The sequence below is a fragment of the Somniosus microcephalus genome, chromosome 10 (assembly GCF_052327205.1).
Source record: "Somniosus microcephalus isolate GS21.2 chromosome 10, FLI_Smic_1.0, whole genome shotgun sequence".
Classification (NCBI taxonomy): domain Eukaryota; kingdom Metazoa; phylum Chordata; class Chondrichthyes; order Squaliformes; family Somniosidae; genus Somniosus; species Somniosus microcephalus.
This window is the reverse complement of record NC_140996.1, coordinates 202,965,061-202,978,797: the sequence shown is the minus strand read 5'-3', so window position 1 is coordinate 202,978,797 and position 13,737 is coordinate 202,965,061. Positions and strand designations below refer to the sequence as shown.

The following is a 13,737-nucleotide window of genomic DNA, read 5'->3' as shown; positions in this document are numbered from 1 at the left end:
TTTAAAGTTTTAATTGTGTGGCATATTTTAAAAATGTGAAATTTTTAATTGAAAAACTATGGGGTCGATTTTCATTGACCTGCGGAGTTGGGATTGGAGGCGTGCGAGGGTTTAAAGTCCTGAATTTGAGGGTCCCGACACCATCCCGCCTCCATGTAAGTTTCAAAGGAGGCGGGTACCCGCCCTGCACTGGGACCCACCTATCCGAGGCGGGAAGGGATTAGTGCCAATTAACAGGTAGTTAACAGGCAGTTTTGAGCCTAATCCCTATTTTAAAGCTTGAAGTGTGGGATTCCCAATGGCTCCAAACCACGCCAAGTTAGCAAGGCGGGCCGTCGGGTTGAAGGACTTGGAAGGGTCGAGATGTCGGTGTCCAGGTGAGTGATGGGTGCATGAGTGCAAAGGTAAGTGTGTTTGGTGTGTGTAAAGGAGTTTAAATTACCTGTATTTACCTTTTCAGCCTTCCTTCCTCTAGGTTTCGGGAGTCCATCATCTCACCGACACAGAAAGCAGAACGGCTGCGAACTGTCAAAAGTGACAGCCTGCAGCTTTCTGTGCCGGTGAGATTTCTAACTGAGTCTGTGTAGAAGGATTCAGGTTAGAAGACTGTCAGTGTTTGACAGCTTCAAACAGCTGTGAAACACTGATATTTCATCGGTCAAAACGTCTTGACAGATGAAATTTCAGTCTGTGACGTCACCTGTTGCCGGGTGGCCCTTAATTGGCCTGTTGAGCCCGCTGGGTGGGCTCAACAAGGTCAATCAAGTTAAAATCATGTGGACTGGCCGCATCTCGATGGAGGCAGGACTACAACCCTGAAAGTTGTAGTCCCACCTCCTTCCCGACTTCTGAATGAAAATCACCCCCTATATGTTTTACTTCCCCTGTGTTTTTTTTCCTGTCTCTCTTAATCCAATCTTTCTTTCCCTCTCTTTTATTTCTCTCTCTGTACCTGATTTGACATTGAATTCACCCTCCTTCTCAGTCCTTGTGCTGTTATTTTCACAATTCTTCAATCGGATTGGTTAAGGAGATACACAGTTACTTGCTATTCACTTAGGTGCTAGATGCCCTGCTTCCCTCGCTGCGACATTATCAGCTCGCACTTCCAGCAACTTGCGACGCAACATATTGTCAACATTAAACGGGCACGGGCATGTCTAACTAACAGCAGACACCGTTAGAGTCACTCCTGCCGCACGTTATGGCCCATTACGCTTGAGGGGAAGAACGGAGAATCACAAACCAAGGTTCTCAATTTAAGTAAGGCAAACTTCTATGGGATGAGAAATAAATTGACAACAGTAAACTGGGCTGAACTGTTAATGGGTAAACCTACAGACAAACAGTGGGAAGTATTCAAATAAGTATTTGGTATGATACAGAACCAGTATATACCCCGAAAAGGCAAAGGCTCCACTTGTGCAGTTAAGCAACCCAGGATCAACAAATGAGGCAAGAGACAGTATCAAGCTAAAAGAAAAGGCTTACAAAAATGCAAAGCAAAGTAGAAATCCAATGGACTGGGAGAGCTACAAAAAGATACAAAGAAAGTAATAGGTGCCAAAATGGGAATATGAAAAAAACTTGCAAGGGTATCAAAACTAACAGCAGAAGTTTTCATAAATACATTAAGAGAGAGTGGTATAAGGGACTGTGAACCCATCAAAGACAGATGCAGCTCAGACTCTAACGGACAATACGGAAGTGGCAGGCTTGCCAAATTGGTACTTTGTATTCATTTTCACAGTGGAGAAAGAAAACAAAATGCAAGCAGTACAAATGAACCTAAAACATAAGTCAAGGGGAGAAATTTAGCACATTTAATATAAGTAAAAAAAAGGTAATGGAGAAAATAATTAGAACTTAAGATAGGCAAATCTCCAGGACCTGATGGCTACCACCAATGTTCCCTGGAAGTTGCACTGTTCTGCGTGGCCCGTTTCTTTTAGTGCACAGTCCCTTTAAATTTCCGTACATACGCGGTATTTACAATGGAGAAGCCGGTGAGCGGCCTTCCCCATTACTGCACGGCCGCGCAGCTTAGAGGGAACATTGGTTACCACCCCAGGACATGAGAAGAAATTGGTGAAGAAATTGCAAATGTGTTAGTTATCCTTTTCCAAAACTCTCTAGATTCAGGAATTGTGCCTCTGGATGGAAAATTGCAGATGTTACTCCATTATTTATAGAAGGTAGGAAGAGAGAAACCAGGTAACTACATACCCTTCTGTCGTGGGGAGGTTACTGAAATCTATGGTCAGGGACAGAGTGAGGGTGGTTACAATGTTAACTTCTGTTGTTGAAGCAGAGTCCATGAATCCTTTTACAAGGGATAAGATAGCTGCTTGTAAAAAGGCAATATTGACCAAATGGCTCAGGTGGAGCAAAACATCAGCACAAACTTGACAAGTCAATGCCTTGTTTCTAAGCTGTAGCATTCTATCGTTCTATGATACTTTGAGTAAAAAGAAAAAAAAATCTAAGTTCAGAGAAAAACACAAAAAATATTTCCCCTTGATAATACCTTACTTTGGTAGTACGAATAGGTTGAAATTTGGTTCCCAAAGTGTAATGCAAGTACATTGGTTCCACACTGATCAGCACAAGGTATTGGTTTCTGTTCTGTCGGTCCAACATTAGCTGCAGTATAACTGCAATCCGGCTTTTGGTTCACGATCGCGTGTCGCAGGATGCCTCGCACAATGAATGACACTGTGGCACTCTAGAACTATGCATTCTAGGATGATCTGGGCATTAGTTGTGATCATTTTTCTTTTATGCAAAGCCTGTATAATTAGCCCGACTTACGAAATCTGCTTTCAATATGACCAAATCCCTCCAACAATGTGATAGCCAGCCTAGGTTCATTGCAGATAACAGACCAGAGGGGTGGAGGGTTGTAGACCTATATGCTCTACCTCATTCCCAGGGTCATCATTGCTGGAAGGCAATAAACAGAACACTCCCAAGTACCCAGAGCACAGGCGCTTGTGGTAGAGCAACGTTGGTCCTTTTCCATATTACAAGAGGTTTGAGAGGGTGCAACGCAGATTCTCCGATATGCTGCCTAGTTTGGGAAAATGCAAATACGAAGATGCATTTGAAAACTGGTGCTTTTTTTGTTAGAACAACATAGATTACGGGGCTATATAACAGAAGTGCTTAAAATTATGAAAGGACAAGACAGGGTAGATAGGAGCAGACTGTTTCAGTTGTTGAGGAATCAACAACAACGGGCCATAAACGCAAGGGATTTCGAGCAGAGTGCAAGAGAAACTTATTTATATGGAGAGTTGTGAGGCTGTGGAATTCACTACCAGGGTTAGTGGAAGAGGCAGAAACTATGTCAACATTGAAGATTAGATTAGATAGATGGATGAAGGAAAGGGGACTGAAGGGAAATGGAACAACAACATGTATTTATATAATGCCTTTAACGGAGTAATACAGTCCACGGCGCTTCACAGGAGCATTATCAATCAAAATCTGACAACGAGCCAAATAAGGAGATATTAGGGCAGAAAAGAGGTAGGTTTTAAGTAGTGTCTTAAAAGGAGGAAAGAGTGGTAGAGAGGCAGAGAGGTTTAGGGAAGGAATTCCAGAGCTTAGGGCCTTGGCAGCTTAAAGCACAGCCACCAGTGGTGGAGCGATTAAAATCGGGGATGCTCAAGAGGCCAGAATTAGAAGAAACAGGGTGGTTAAACGTGATTAGGACAATTTGCTCGTGGAGGTAAAATGCTGACATTCAATATTGTAACTGTTAGTTCACAGTGTCAGCTGTGGCTCAGTGGGTAGCACTCTCGCCTCGGAGTCAGAAGGTTGTGGGTTTGAGTCCCACACCAGGGACTTGAGCACAAAAATCTAGGCTGACACTCCAGTGCAGTACTGAGGGAGTGCTGCACTGTCGGAGATGCCGTCTTTCAGATGAGACGTTAAACTGAGGCCCCCGTCTGCTCTCTCAGGTGGACATAAAAGATCCCGTGACACTATTTCAAAGAAGAGCAGGGGAGTTATCCCCGGTGTCCTGGCCAATATTTATCCCTCAATCAAAATAACACAAAATTAAGGCACATGGGATTGGGGGCAAGGTATTGACTTGGATAGAGAACTGGTTGGCAGACAGAAAGCAAAGAGTTGGACTAAACGGCTCTTATTTCCGAGTGGCAGGCAGTGACTAGTGGGGTACCGCAGGGATTGGTGCTAGGACCCCAGCTATTCACAATATATATTAATGATCTGGACAAGGGAACTAGTTGTAATATCTCCAAGTTTGCAGACAACACAAAGCTGGGTGGCATGTGTGCTGTGAGGAGGATGCCGAGAAACTCCAGTATGATTTGGACAGGTTGGGTGATATGGCAGATGCAATATAACGTGGATAAATGCGAGGTTATCCACTTTGGTGTCAAAAACAGGAAGGCAGATTATTATCTGAATGGCAATAGTTTGGGAGAAGGGGAAGTGCAATGAGGCCTGGGCGTCCTTGTGCATCAGTTGTTGAAAGTAAGCATGCAGGCGGTTAAGAAGGCAAGTGGTATGTTGGCCTTGGTAGCGAGAGGGTTTGAGTACAGGAACAAGGATGTCTTGCTGCAGTTGTACAGGGCCTTGGTGAGACCACATCTGGAGTATTGTGTGCAGTTTTGGTCGCCTTATCTGAGGAGGGATGTTCTTGCCATGGAGGGAGTGCAGTGAAGATTCACCAGGCTTATACCTGGGATGGCAGAAATGACGTATGAGGAGAGATTGGGTCGATTGGACTTGTACTCGCTGGAGTTTAGAAGAATGAGAGGGGATCTCATCGAAACTTATAAAATTCTAACAGGACTAGACAGACTAGATGCTGGAAGGATGTTCCCGATGGTCGGGTAGTCCAGAACCAAAGGTCACAGTCTAAGGATAAGGGGTAAGCCATTTAGGACAGAGATGAGGAGGAATTTCTTCACCCAGAGAGTGGTGAACCTGTGGAATTCTCTACCACAGACGGCAGTAGAGGCCAATTCATTAAATATATTCAAGAAGGAGTTGGATATATTTCTTAAGGCTAAAGGGATCAAGGGATATGGAGAGAAGGCAGGAACAGGGTACTGAATTTGGATGATCAGCCATGATCTCATTGAATGGCGGAGCAGGCTCGAGGGGCCGAATGGCCTACTCCTGCTCCTATCTTCTATGTTTCTATGTAAACAGATTACCTGGTCATTGTCACATTGCTGTTTGTGGGAGCTTGGTGTGTGCAAAGTGGCTGCCCCGTATCCCACATTACAACAGTGATTACATTCCAAAAGTACTTCATTGGCTGTAAAGTGCTTTGAGACATCCGGTGGTCGTGAAAGGCGCTATATAAATGCAAGTCTTTCTTTCTATCTATTGCTTCCTTTATTACATAAGTATAGGAATTTGGCAAATGATTTTTTTTTTGGAACTGGCCAGTTTTAAAAGCTCTTCTTTCTCTTCGGATCACCAGCTGACAGTAAACAAGGTCTGTAAGAAAGATTAAATAGTTTGATTTGCTAGATGGTCAGTTAAGGAGAAGCCATGTTTGTAGAACAAGCAGATGCATATTGTGTCACCATCAGCATTTCCTAGGTACGGCATGCACTGTGTCATCGCTCATTAATATGGTATGCTATCATTCCGCGTCTTTGTTCTGATTTTGATTCACAGCTCTGTAGTCTAAAACGGACTGAACCTGGGAATAAATGTCAAACTTTTTCACAAATTATTGCATATATAGGTCGCTATGGTGACGCAACAATGGTATGCACTTACATAAAAAGCTTATTAAAACCACTTTCCGAGCGCAATAATTTAAGAGCACCAGTTAGCATTTTATTACTATTTTCATCTCTGGTTCAGAGAGATCAGAAGAATATGGTGGCATCATGTACTATTTCAGGTACATTCCTCAATGGATCAATATTCTCCCTACTGCCCCGCATCTTTAATGCATAAGGGGAAGCTTCAGTTTATTGGAAGCATGGACTTGTCTGTGGAAGCTAACTTTCGCAGAGGACACGAACAAAGAGTAAACACTGGATACCTCAGCAGGTCAGGCAGCATCTGTGGAGAGAAACAGATTTAACGTTTCAGGTCGATGACCTTTCGATGATGAAAGGCCATTGAACTGAACTGTTAACTCTGCTCTCTCTCCACAGATGCTGCCTGACCTGCTGAGTGTCTCCAGCATCTATGGTATTTTGCTTTTGTTTGCATGAATAAAGAGGTGGCCCAAGTTGTAACAGGGGATGAAGGGAATGTGCAGCCCCAAATATTTTTGGTATGAGTGGTGTTCCTCACTCCAAGGATTAGATTAAGAGGAGAGATTACATAAACTAGGCTTGTATTCCCTTGAATATATAAAGTTAAGGGGTGATTTGATTGAGGTTTTTAGGATTTTGAAGAGGAATTGATAGGGTAGGTGGAGAGAAACTTCTTCCGCTGGTGGGCGAGTCTAGAACAAGGGGACAACATCTTAAAATCAGAGCCAGGCCATTCACGGGAGCAATTAGGAAACACAGCTGCATGCAAAGCGTGGCAGAAGTGTGGAAATCTCTGCCATAAAAAGTAGTAGATGCTAGCTCGGTTAATAATTTTAAATCTGAGATCAATAGATTTTTGCTAGACAAGGGTATTAAAGGATACGGAGCCATGGCAGGTGGATGGATTTGAGATACAGATCAGCCACAATCTCACTGAATGGCAGAACAGGTTTGAGATGCTGAATGGCCTCTTATGTTCCAAATCCCACAATTGTCCAATGTCCCCTCCAACTCTTCATATGTGGTTGCACCTCTGCTGGGAGAAGCTTGGCACATGCATTGAGTTCTCTCCTGAGTTAGAAGGGGTCCAGACAATGTAAAGTAGGTACCCCTGGTCAGAGCCCAGACTGCAGCTTCCCTTCTTTCTGTCACAGTATAGTTAGGGTTACAAACTAGCTTCACTCATACAAAATTAATACAATAGCCACAGAATATGAAACATTTTTGCTTGGCCACATGTCCTGGGGAGATGCCAAGCCATTCAGTTCAGATTCAAGCATCTTATGAGTTTTGAGTTTAAGAGACATTTAAATTTTGCTGGTCATGGTCATTTTTCAAAAATATTTCTCAGCCAGTCGAGAGAGCCTTCATGAATGGTGAACAACAAACGGCCATGTAAAAGTTACTCTTCAGGGATGTTGTGTCTGGTCCCGTTTACACTAGTTGAGGAAAGCCCAGGAGGGTTAGTTAACATTGCCTCTGCCTCTGTTCACTTATTGATGATGTCTGGCAGTTTATAGTCTAAGCCAGCATCTAGTGAAGTGTTTATTCTATCTCCTTAAGATGTGAGAGCATGTGAAATGAGTAGCTGAAATACAGTAGAGGGTTTAACTGTTTAATCGCTGGCCTCACTACAAGTTACCCTGATATTTGCATGTACACTCCAGGTGTGTCAGCCAGTGGCTCAGTGGGTAGCAGCCTCACCTCTGAGTCAGAAGGTTGTGGGTTTAAGTCCCACTGCAGAGACTTGAGCACAAAAATCTAGGCTGACACTCCAGTGCAGTACTGGGGGAGTGCTGTACTGTCGGAGGTGCCGTCTTTCAGGTGAGACATTAAACAGAGATCCCGTCTGCTCTCTCAGGTGGACATAAAAGATCCCATGGCACTATTTCGAAGAAGAGCAGGGGAGTTATCCCCGGTGTCCTGGCCAATATTTATCCCTCAAATCAACTTCACAAACAGATTATCTGGTCATGATCACATTGCTGTTTGTGGGAGCTTGCTGTGCGCAAATTGACTGCCGTGTTTCCTACTTTACAACAGGTTTCCTACATTACAATCAGGTTTCCACCCTTGCCACAGTACCGAAACGGCTCTCATCAAAGTCACAAATAACATCCTTTGTGACTGTGACAAAGGTAAACTATCCCTCCTCGTCCTTCTTGACTTGTCTGCAGCCTTTGACACGGTTGACCACTCCATCCTTCTCCAACGCCTCTCTGCCATTGTCCAGCTGGGTGGGACTGCACTCGCCTGGTTCCATTCTTATCTATCTAATCATAGCCTGAGAATCACCTGCAACAGCTTCTCTTCCTGCTCCCACATCGTTACCTCTGGTGTCCCCCAAGGATCTATCCTTGGTCCCCTCCTATTTCTCATCTACATGTTGCCCCTTGGCGACATCATCCGAAAACAGTGTCAGCTTCCACATGTACGCTGACATGTACAGCTCTACCTCACCACCACTTCTCTCAACCCCTCCACGGTCTCTAAATTGTCAGACTGCTTGTCCGACATACAGTAATGAATGAGCAGAAATTTTCTCCAATTAAATATTGGGAAGGCCAAAGCCATCGTTTTCGGTCCCCGCCACAAACTCCGTTTCCTAGCCGCTGACTCTATCCCTCCTCCTAACATCTGTCTGAGGCTGAACCACACTGTTTGCAACCTTGGTGTCATATCTGACCCTGAAATGAGCTTCCGACCACATATCCGCAGCATAACTAAGACCACCTATTTCCACCTCCGTAACATCGCCCGTCTCCGCCCCTGCCTCAGCTCATCTGCTGCTGAAACACTCAACCATGCCTTGGTTACCTCTAGACTTGACTATTCCAACACACTCCAGGCTGGCCTCCCACATTCTACCCTAATGTAACACCCTTATTTAAAAAGGGCAGTAGACAGAAGGCTGGAAACTATAGACCGGTTAGCCTAACATCTGTGGTAGGTAAAATTTTGGAGTCCATTATTAAGGAGACAGTAACAGGACATTTGGATAATCACAATTTAATAAGACAAAGTCAGCATGGTTTTATGAAGGGGGAAGTCATGTTTGACAAATTTGCTGGAGTTCTTTGAGGAAGTAACATATAGGGTGGACAAAGGGGAACCAGTGGACGTAGTGTATTTAGACTTCCAAAAGGCATTTGACAAGGTGCCACACAAAAGATTATTGCTTAAGATAAAAAATCATGGGATTGGGGGTAATATTCTGGCATGGATAGAGGATTGGCTATCTAACAGAAGGCAGAGAGTTGGGATAAATGGTTCATTCTCAGACTGGCAATCAGTAACCAGTGGTGTTCCGCAGGGGTCAGTGCTGGGTCCCCAACTCTTTACAATCTAGATTAACGATTTGGAGGAGGGGACCGAATGTAACAGATCAAAGTTTGCAGATGATACTAAGATGGGAGGGAAAGTAGTGAGTGAGGAGGACATAAAAAACCTGCAAAGGGACATAGACAGGCTAAGTAAGTGGGCAGAGATTTGGCAGATGGAATACAATACTGGAAAGTGTGAGGTTATGCACTTTGGCAGGAAAAATCGTAGAGCAAGTTATTATCTTAATGGCAAGAAACTGGAAAGTACTGAAGTACAAAGGGATCTGGGGGTCCTGGTGCACGAAACTCAAAAGGTTAGTATGCAGGTGCAGCAAGTGATTAAGAAGGCCAATGGAATGTTGGCTTTCATTGCTAGGGGGATAGAATATAAAAATAGGGAGGTATTGCTTCAGTTGTACAAGGTATTGGTGAGACCGCACCTGGAATACTGCATACAGTTTTGGTGTCCATACTTAAGAAAAAAGACATACTTGCTCTCGAGTCAGTACAAAGAAGGTTCACTCGGTTAATCCCGGGGATGAGGGGATGGACATATGAGGAGAGGTTGAGTAGATTGGGACTCTACTCATTGGAGTTCAGAAGAATGAGAGGCGATCTTATTGAAACATATAAGATTGTGAAGGGGTTGGATCGGGTGGATGCGGGGAGGATGTTCCCGATGATGGGTGAAACTAGAACTAGGAGGCATAGTCTTAGAATAAGGGGCTGCTCTTTCAAAACTGAGATGAGGAGGAACTACTTCACTCAGAGGGTGGTAGGTCCATGGAATATGCTGCCCCAAAAAGCTGTCGAAGCTACATCATTACATAAATTTAAAACAGAAATAGACAGTTTCCTAGAAGTAAAGGCAATTAAGGGTTACGGGGAGCGGGCAGGAATTTGGACAGGAGTCTAGGTTCGGATCGGAGGGGCCGTGTAGCCTGATCCTGCTCCTATTTCGTGTGTCTAATTCTGTTAGATTCAGGAGATAGTCCTGTGATAGTGGATTGGCAGTTAGGATCAGATCAGCCATGATCTTATTGAATGGCGGAGCAGGCTCGAGGGGCCGATTGGCCTACTCCTGCTCCTATTTCTTATGTTCTTATGGTCTATGTAAACTTGAGGTCATCCAAAACTCGGCTGCCCGTGTCCTAACTCGCACCACGTCCCGTTCACCCATCACCCCTGTGCTCGCTCACCTACATTCCAGTTAAGCAGCGCCTCAATTTCAAAATTCTCATCCTTGTTTTCAAATCCCTCCATGGCCTCGCCCCTCCCTATCTCTGTAATCTCCTTCAGCCCCACAACCCCCCAAAATATCTGCGCTCCTCTAATTCTGCCCTCTTGAACATCCTTGATTATAAATCGCTCAACCATTGGTGGCCGTGCCTTCTGCTGCCTAGGCCCTAAGCTCTGGAATTCCCTGCCTAAATCCCTCCGCCTCACTACCTCTCTTTCCTCCTTTAAGATGCGCCTTAAAACCTACCTCTTTGACCAAGCTTTTGGTCACCTGCCCTAATTTATCCTTATGTGGCTCGGTGTCAAATTGTTTGTCTTATAATACTCCTGTGCAGCGCCTTGGGACGTTTTACTATGTTAAAGGCGCTATATAAATACAAGTTGTTGTTGTTGTACAACAGTGACTACACTTCAAAAAGTACTTCATTGGCTGTAAAGCCCTTTGGGACATCCGGTGGTCGTGACAGGCGCTATATAAAAGCATGTCTTTCTTTTTAAAATGGGGAGCACAGCACACCTGGGAGACACAAAGCCCAGAGTGGAAAACCAGCACAAGGTACTACCTTGGTTGGACGGATCCCATGTCTGCGGCTCTCACACCTCTAGCTACAGTACAAACTCACCCATGTTGGCAGCAGGGAAGGGCCTATTACCTTAGATTCCTATTTTGGTCTCACATAAATCATTCAGTAGTCATTGAGATAAAATGGCACAGACTAACATGGATAGCTAAGATGATCACAATGCATCTCCTTTCACTTTAGTGCTCGCCCTTTGTAATCAATGTTTTGAGACCCACATCGGGTGAATCCTATTGCCGTTGAAGCGTCTCTGTCCCGGACCTTGGGAGAATCACCTTGGTCACAGCACCGAAACCAAGTTGGAGGAGCGCTCCCACTCTGCCTTACTGGGATTAGCCCATCCTAGCACTGTCAAACTTCCTGTCTCCTTCCAAGTGTAACTGATCATTACATTATACAGCGAGTTTAACAGACCGCAAACTGGCTGCATTTGCCTTCATGGCATGTGACAACTTGTACATTTCCCCGGGGGAGGGGGGCTTACTTAGTGAAATTGGTGGGGGGGGGGGGGGGAAGACCTTTGTGAAAACATCCATTCTTTTACAGTCTTTATTTTAACCCCTCACTGAGTTTCCCAGCCAGCCCATGTGCTCGGGGTGAAAATTCTGCATTTCCTCGGCTCAGTCAAACGATACTAAACACGTTGTAACAAAGTCTCCGCACTATTAAAGCGACGATAAGACGAAACGGAAATCCTTTCTGCGAAACTACGGCAGGTCTCCGCTTCGTGATTGGGGGAAAAGTTTCATGTCAATGTTACTGAATTGTGTTAATAAAGTCATTCTTCACTCTTGTTGGGTTTAAATACCGAACACAGCCGAGGCAGAATCGAATCCTTTCCAATTAACATCACAGATTAAATGGTGTAAATCTTATTTTAAACTGCAGCCCATCCAATTCTCGGAGATATCTTACAACAGCAACTATTCCCCCCCCCCCCCCGCGCGCGCGCGCGTTAATGACTCAGAATTTAAAATAGTAACAATGGGTCTTTAAAAAGACACAATTCGGTCGACATTTCTAAAGCAGGATGCTGCCGCAAAACTCCTTTCAAACAGTCTGACAAAGGACTGAGGAGCGGGGAGCACTGCGACAAGAGGGCAGTCCCATACACACACACTCCACTTTCCACCTGGCTCCCTGTGTAAATCCCACTGAAGACTGGATGCTGCTGGAGGTCATGCTCCTGCTCCCAACAATCTCCCAATTCCTCCTGCTCAAAAAACTCCACACTCACGATCAGCACAATTAAAAAAAAAAATACCCTCTGCATTAAAAAAAAGCCAACTTATCAGATGGGCTAATTCTGGATGGTCTGCACCGAAACGTAACTTACTCACAATGTGTCATTTTCATTCATTGAACATTATTAATAATAATAATAATAAAATGTTATTTATTGAAAGCACACTCACCTGTCCACTTGTTGTGCATTTGTCAAGAGGTGCTGCTTTTTGTCCCCCCCCCTCTTCTCCTCCTGTGTTTAGAGGTGACACGACTGACAGCTCCCACCCCCTGATACTGACTGACTGACACTGGCTGCAAGTCACCGACTCGCTTTGAAAAGGCACGCTTCCCCAGAAGGCTGATGACGTCGGCCCGCAGTCGCCCCGCCTCCTTCCCTATAATCCCCGCCCCTTTCCCCTTTGTGTGCGTCATCACGCCCTACGCCGCCTCGACATTCGCCCCCCTGCCAATCACAGGGCAAGCCCTCTTGTTTTGGAATCAGTGTCACGATTCTCTGAATCACCGACTGGTTAAACGTGGCTAACAAGGGTTTTATTTTAAATCAATCTTCTTTCCCCAAACCAGTGCTGCGATCATATGTTTTGTTCTATAGCAAAATACTGCAGATGCTGGAAATCCGAAATAACAACAGAAAATGCTGGAAAAGCTCAGCAGGCCAGGCAACATCCGTGGAGAGAAAATAGAGTCAACGTTTCAGGTCAAACCCTTTGTCGAGACTGGAAAGCACAGGAAATGAAATAGATTAAGAGGCCAGGCTGGGAGAGAGCAAAAGAGAAGTGAAGAGACATTAAGAGGTATTCAAAACGAGACGAGATGGTGATAGGACTAGTGGAGACAAAAGACGGCTCTAGGGTGGAGACAAAAGACGGCTCTAGATTAGGTGTGAAATGCGCTGGCAGAATGGGAGACAGCTGCCATGTGGGAGAGAGAAAAAAAGGGGGAAAGGGCCAAAACAAAGGTGCGGATAAAAAATAAGTAAAAATGTAATGGGGGCCGAGGTTATGATCTGAAATTGTTGAACTCGATAAGGCTGTAAAGTGCCTAATCAGAAGATGAGGTGTTGTTCCTCGAGCTTACGCTGAGCTTCCGTGGAACAATGCAAGAGCCCGAGTACAGTGAGGTCTGAGTGGGAATGGGGCGGTGAATTAAAATGACAGGCGACCGGAAGCTCGGGGTCATCCTTACGGACTGAACGGAGGTGTTCTGCAAAGAACAAATATGTTTTGTTCTGTTTGCTTTGTTGCTGCTACTGGAAATTAATTGGAAACTTTAATGGCTGAATGTTTTCACATGAGGAGACACAGGAGCAAGTGGGGAAAGAAAAAGGACCTCTTTTAAAAAAAATCTGAATTACGAAATTCTCAGGCAGCTCGCCCCCAAAAAAACACGACAGATAACAGACGCCAATCCGAACTACAAATCCCAAGAGCCTTTATAGAAGAGTAAGGAGAAACTTGCTAAAAATGTCATGCTGCTAACAGAACATTTCCCATGTCATAGTGAGACAGAATGTATATTGCAGCCACACTGGCATCAGTTGAATATTTTACATAGGGTGAGACCACCTGGATGAGGTGGTCACAT

The 13,737-nt window shown here is 44.7% G+C and overlaps 1 protein-coding gene across 1 annotated transcript in view; it reads right to left on the bottom strand.

The window, feature by feature from the left end:
• relt (RELT TNF receptor) overlaps window positions 1–12,464 on the bottom strand; it is a 96,544-nt gene extending 84,080 nt beyond the window's left edge. The window contains exon 1 of the mRNA XM_085999454.1: window positions 12,321–12,464. The gene's annotated coding sequence lies outside the window, so the exon portion shown is untranslated. The remainder of the gene's footprint in view (window positions 1–12,320) is intronic.
• Window positions 12,465–13,737: the final 1,273 nt, after the last annotated feature.